The sequence below is a fragment of the Anopheles arabiensis genome, chromosome 3 (genome assembly GCF_016920715.1).
Source record: "Anopheles arabiensis isolate DONGOLA chromosome 3, AaraD3, whole genome shotgun sequence".
In the NCBI taxonomy this organism is placed as follows: domain Eukaryota; kingdom Metazoa; phylum Arthropoda; class Insecta; order Diptera; family Culicidae; genus Anopheles; species Anopheles arabiensis.
In genome coordinates, this window is record NC_053518.1 from 27,260,599 (window position 1) to 27,266,639 (window position 6,041).

Consider the following 6,041-nt stretch of genomic DNA (forward strand, 5'->3'; position numbering starts at 1 on the left):
AGTGCAAGCGACGAACGTGAGCTAGAGAAAAGCAAAACAACGCAACCACAACTGACCGTAAACGTAAATTGAGCGTCTTCATGAACAATATGGTGGCTGCTGCCACGAGTCCTTTGAGAGGTCTGGCGAGCTCGTTTAGTCTTTTGCAGCATTCACCGCAGTACCGCGCTTAGTGCGTCACTTTGCGCATGTAATTTTATACTCTAGAAAAATAACAACAACGCCTTTGGTTCAATTCCGTTCCCGAAAAGGGCTCTTTGCAATAATGGGAAAATTGAATAATTACGTCGGAGCTTCTTTTCTGCGCCGAGTGTAGGCTTTGCATTTTGCTCGGTATACAATTAAAACACACACACACACACACACAATTGACGAATACAAACTGCTCCAAAATGGAGCAAAAAAAGGAAGAAGCGCACATCGTTCCCGGCCCTGTGTCGTGCCAGTGTGCATGCGTCAAAACAGTTCGCAGCTGGAGGGCCGTGCCGATGCCGCGGTGCGCTACAAACGAAATTCACGCACACAAAACCTCCGCTGGACATCTCAGCCTTTCAGGGCCAGACGCTTTTTTTTTTCTTTGTTGGTGGTTGGTGAAACCTGATCCGCGCTGGCCAATAGAATTAGAAACGACGGGGTTCGTCGTTTGTGTCTACGATTTGCGTTGCTGTCACTGGAGAAGCTGCCGCGTCGCTTAGCGCGCTTGCTTTGCGGCAAACAGTGGTGGAACAGGGGACACGGAAGCAAAGTAATCGCAAAACGCAAAACAAGCAACACCAAACAAACTAAGCCGCCTGGGAAAAGGATCTTTATTTTTATCATTCTTAAGCTTGCATTGCGAATGCTTCTATAGAAATACTACAAATGAATACAATTTAACACATCCAATGTACGCCATTATGCTTTTGCTTCGTGTTACAGCGTGTCCACGGTGTATTGTTTCACTGGAACAACCCCCCCGATATGGTAACATTTCCGAACCAAACGGCACACCACAGGACCACCTCCTTATTTTGCTCTGTTGACATACAAACTAATTTTCGACACATTCTTCTCACACACTAACATCTACTCTGCTCTGCTTCCGTTAATGTGATCCGCGTTTCCCGCGTGGTGTATCGCCTGGAGGGGGAAGCACAGTGTGACATCAACATGATATCATAATTTGCCCATTCTTCTCCAGCAGGCTGCTCGCGCAAGCTGATGAGGTAATTTTACCTCATCAATTATGCCCCCGTTGTGGAACATGTGGACCAGGGGAACGCATAAGCAAAAAAACACCGCCCAACAAACACCCCAAAAGGTTCGAACAATGCTTACCCACCGATTAGCCCCGGGGCTTGTTTCGTATTCGCGTGTGTTTCTTTTTTACTTTGTCATTGTGGCATTGCTGTGGTTTACCATCTCCCAAGCTGGCCACGCGAGAATTCCCGGCCACGCACAAAATGTTTCCCGCGCGCAGCAATGCTCTTTTGCGCTACTGGACCGCTTTTCCCGCAACCAAACACCATCGCTGGTTGTAATTTCAAACCGCAAAACATTGTGACTACGGTGCCACAAACTTACCCCGCCTGCTCTGTTCTGGTGCGGGAAAATTCGCCTTAAGGCATCCAGGCGACATCAGGTCCTCTTACGGACTAACGACTCTTCACAGCAAGCAGCAAGATGTTGCGCGGGAAGGTTAAATCTGTCATCATTTTGTTTTCACCATTCCATTCATTAGCTGATAAACCGTTCTCCGACACCGATGGTTTGGTTCCCTGCGTTTGGCCAATTTCCAATAACAGCCAACGGGATAACCTCTGCAGCCCATTGCATCCGATTGCGCCAGATGAGCTGAAATCTGAGCGGAAAGTGTACGGAAATTCTTCAGAATTATCTCCGAAATTGGAACCTCGGAACAAACAAAGCTCTCGGAATACATCCACTCCTGCTGTGGTAGATTATCCCGCACTTCCTGGACCACAATTGTGTGTCTGTTTGTATGCCATTTGTTGGGTAAAGCTAGGAAAACGAACATTCTGACATGTACTTGGTCTGATGCGCTGATGCTTATCGGGCAAAGCAAACGACCAACGTCGCAAAGGCATACCGTGTACCGACTTCGTAAATGGATCGTGAACAAGCGTCCAAATGGTGATGATTATCTCATACGGTCATAACCGCAAACGTGCACCGAATGACACGTTTCACCCTATTTTTTTCTTTGGAACGATACCATTGAACATTCATTGCAGTTTGCATTTTGCACGTGTCAGGCCGGGGCGGAGTGGTACAAGTGACCGTCTCTACAGTGTGCCTGACTTTGGCAAACGATCTATCACCATCGCACTGGTGCGCGTCACGCGTTCTGTTTGCCGATAGTGCTGATATGATGCGGCCAATAACGATAAATAACGCGAGTGTGTGATATCGTGCTGTGAGTGTGAAACGCATTCGGAAAAAGGCAGTAACGAGAATGTCTACGCGAATTGGCAAAATCAATAAGCGATGGTGTATGAAAAGGATGACAGGGATTGGCATTGGATGTTTCTATACACGATAGGATTACGATTTTTGCGTCTCTAATGCTTAGAGTACTACACCCTGCACAACTTCAACATATTCCAGTAGTTGCATACATAAGCTAACATCTTCCAAGCATCTTTTTTCTTATCTCCAAAGCTCACTCTGAATCGTTTGATCAAAATGATCATAAAGATCCTATCTGGCTGGTTAACAGGAACTCACCTCAACATCATCCCGATCGATCACCGCAAGATCGATGAAGATATTGAAAAGCAATGCCATTCAACAAACAAACAACAGACGCGTAAATGTACATCGGAATGAAATCGATCAACCAACAATACATTCCCATCGCTCACCAAACACTCCACTTGACCAGTAACATCGGTGCCAGTGCATACAACCCGAACTCGATCACTTCCTCGATCATCCAGCCCGAGCGAAGACCTTCCGCGAACGTGTTTCGGCACACTTTTCACCCCGTTTGCGTTGCTGATGCGACGATCGATCGTGTCTCTGCCGAGGAAGAAAGACACAGTTTGATATCTGTTCACATTCATCATACGCACATCTCGCACACTCTGACCCACAGGTCTGGGCTCTCTTGGGTGACCTTGCAGCAGGGATCGTGGCACCCTGTGCCTCAGACGATCCTTATTTGGCTGCGGACGTCCATCCAGGTCCAGGTTCTTGGCATAGTGACTGGAGATGATTCTCGATAACTACCAGTTAACATGGTACGTGTGCTGCTCTTCTGGCTGCTCCTATGGTGCCCGAAACAAGACGTTGGAACTTACGGCGCAAATGAGAATGGAAGCCTCCCGCGGGCTATCATGTGGCGTTCTTAACCCAGAACAGCCACCTCCCGGTGAAGGAAGATGTCTTTCAGGAGAGTTTCTTTTTTTTTGAGAACCTTTGGTGCCAGAAACATGATGTTCGCACCGTCAGAGCTCTGGAGTGTGACGATAAAGAGGAAACGACGACAGCAACCCAATGCATTGCATCGTTCAAATCCAATGAATGAAGGATTCATCATCCGGCTGTCAAAACTATTCATTGTTTTGTCTCTTTCCTTCAATTTCCTTCAACCGTCCGAAGATTCTCTTGACATGTTTATCTTCTCGCAAAGAGCAATACATCGTTTGATGCGAGACAACAAGGCAGACGCGTTGTTCTTTTCTACCGAACGGATGTCACCACGCATCGGGCGGTCCCAGTACGGGCCTGTGTCCCCGTTCGGCGGGGGTTCGTCAGCTTTTGCAAACCACGCTTGCCTACTTTCACCTAAATAAACATGAAATTGGCTAAGGCAGTGAGTGTAGTTCGTCAGCAGTAGCTCCCGAGGATGACCCACGGGTTTTGTTTACCCGACCGCCCGCTGCTCATCACTGCTTCACTGTCACTGGCTCTCTTTCCTTCTCCCGTGACTGCTAGGATGGGCTATCCACAGGGACCTACACAGGGAAGCATCGTCAACGGATCCGTTGACACGTCACACATTACGCGCCTTGATCGTGCAGAGTATCTGTCGGGTGATAAGAACGGTTGACTTCTTTGGAACGGAATTGCGAAGGTGCAAATGCAAATTGGTGCTACACCCAAACTGGGCACCAAACCGGGTGGTCGGTTGTATTTCAGAGGAATTTCACAGCATAGTTTTCTGCTCGTGTGGTGCGAGCACTGCAGCTCCAACTGTGAAGGCGTGTGGCCAACACCGAGCACCGAGCAGCACACAAACCACTTCCAAGTAAAGTTGTAAAACCTTGCACAGAGAAAGTTTATACCCGTCCGACCACAGTTTGCTAAACAACGTTGTGTGTACATTTTATTGACGAAACGAACGGTTTAGTGTGTAACTCGAGAACTTGCAGAGAACGAACCTTCAAAACGCTTTTGCATGCATCGATATGCTTGAATGTTACATTTCCCACCGGAACAATAAGCATACGTTAACGAAATTTGAATCCATTTTTGTTTCAAAATCGGCTCGTTATCTAAGATTAGATTTGCATCAGCAATCCAGAACCAGAGCAATAAACAATGGCTCACATAAATCAGAAACAATTACACACAGTACACAACCTCGCCAGGACACCACGGTAGAGCGGCAAAACCAAAACTAAAACCCCTCTTTAAAAACGGATCGATATCACGCACAGTGCAAATACACTGTTGCAATTTTTATTTACGATCAAGCTGATGTAATTTGATCTGTCTGGCGTAAGCAAACCGAGTGGTGAGAGCGAAACAGGCAAGCTTGACATTTCTAGGTGAGTGCTTACTGGTCGAACAATCGATACGTTCAGCAAATCCGTACAATCCATTAAGCTTTTTACACGATTTTATCAATTGTAGAGATCATTGTAGCATGGTTCTTTAAAACATAACCCTCCTGGGAAATACTTTCAATCGTAAAAGCGACTAGACCCATATGCTTCAATCAAAGCGAACAAGGATCAAAGAAGTTATATAAAAAAGAGAAGTAAAGAGTCAGTTTGAGGAGCAAAAAATGAAAAAGTGCATATTTAAAAAACCGTTTGGTGGTGGAAAAAAGTGTCCCTGGAGATGCTGGGTATCGATCCCAGTACCTCTCACATGCTAAGCGAGCGCTCTACCATCTGAGCTACACCCCCTTGGTGAAGGGAAGGCGATAGAAAGCAAACAGATACACGTGTGCAGCGCTCAGAATCAATAGTATGTTCAAGTTTTCCAATAAAACATAAAAATAGGACAAAAATTGCATAACATTTGAAATCAATTTTGAAAGAAAGAGTAATTTTAAGATTTCAATCAATTTCAGTAACTTTTTCGTGCTTTCTTTGTCTATATTCGTCAGCTTTTGTGCTTTTAAAACACACGTACAACTTGTTTTGAAAATTACTTTTATATAGTGCATGAAATATATCGATGCTACCAAACCCAAATTTCATATATTTACAATTACAAACTAAATCCAACAAATACTATAGCTTCAATAAACATATTTCACAACAGCACAATATACCATTGTGACCCAACAATCTGCTACCTCGCTTGCCCTATATCTTCAGCCAACCATCTGTATACGCAACCAATCCTGCCCCCGTTTGGCTCTAGCAAACATCAAACATTCATGTACGATTTGTTTCATGGTCGCCATTATTACCCTAACCGTTGCCCTTGGATTATCGGCCAAGATAAACTGGCCCCTCCTGATTGAAATCCGATACCCGGTCCAATTGTGTTTGTTTTTGTCCACTCGGCTACCAAATCCGTTGCAACCCTCCATTTCGTCACCATAAATTTAACGTAACGATTCAACATCCCGAAAGCAAACGTTACCGTACGAGCGGGAAGGGAAAAACTCGCCCCGTAATCAGCTACTTTGTATCAAACTTTCTATTTATTATTCTAACAACCGTCCCGGAATGGCCTTACGCCAATGTCAACAAGGACATGATAACTGTTCTCTAGTCTGTAGCTGTTCGGGAGGGACTTCCAATCCTGAAGCAGTTTGTTTCGTTGCTAACTGAACATCACAAATTAATAACATTGTC

At 45.4% G+C, this 6,041-nt stretch overlaps 1 non-coding gene across 1 annotated transcript; it reads right to left on the reverse strand.

Moving 5' to 3' along the window:
• Positions 1 to 5,065: 5,065 nt before the first annotated feature.
• On the reverse strand, positions 5,066 to 5,138 carry Trnaa-agc. The gene has a single exon. It is a non-coding gene; the product is annotated as a tRNA-Ala (tRNA).
• Positions 5,139 to 6,041: the final 903 nt, after the last annotated feature.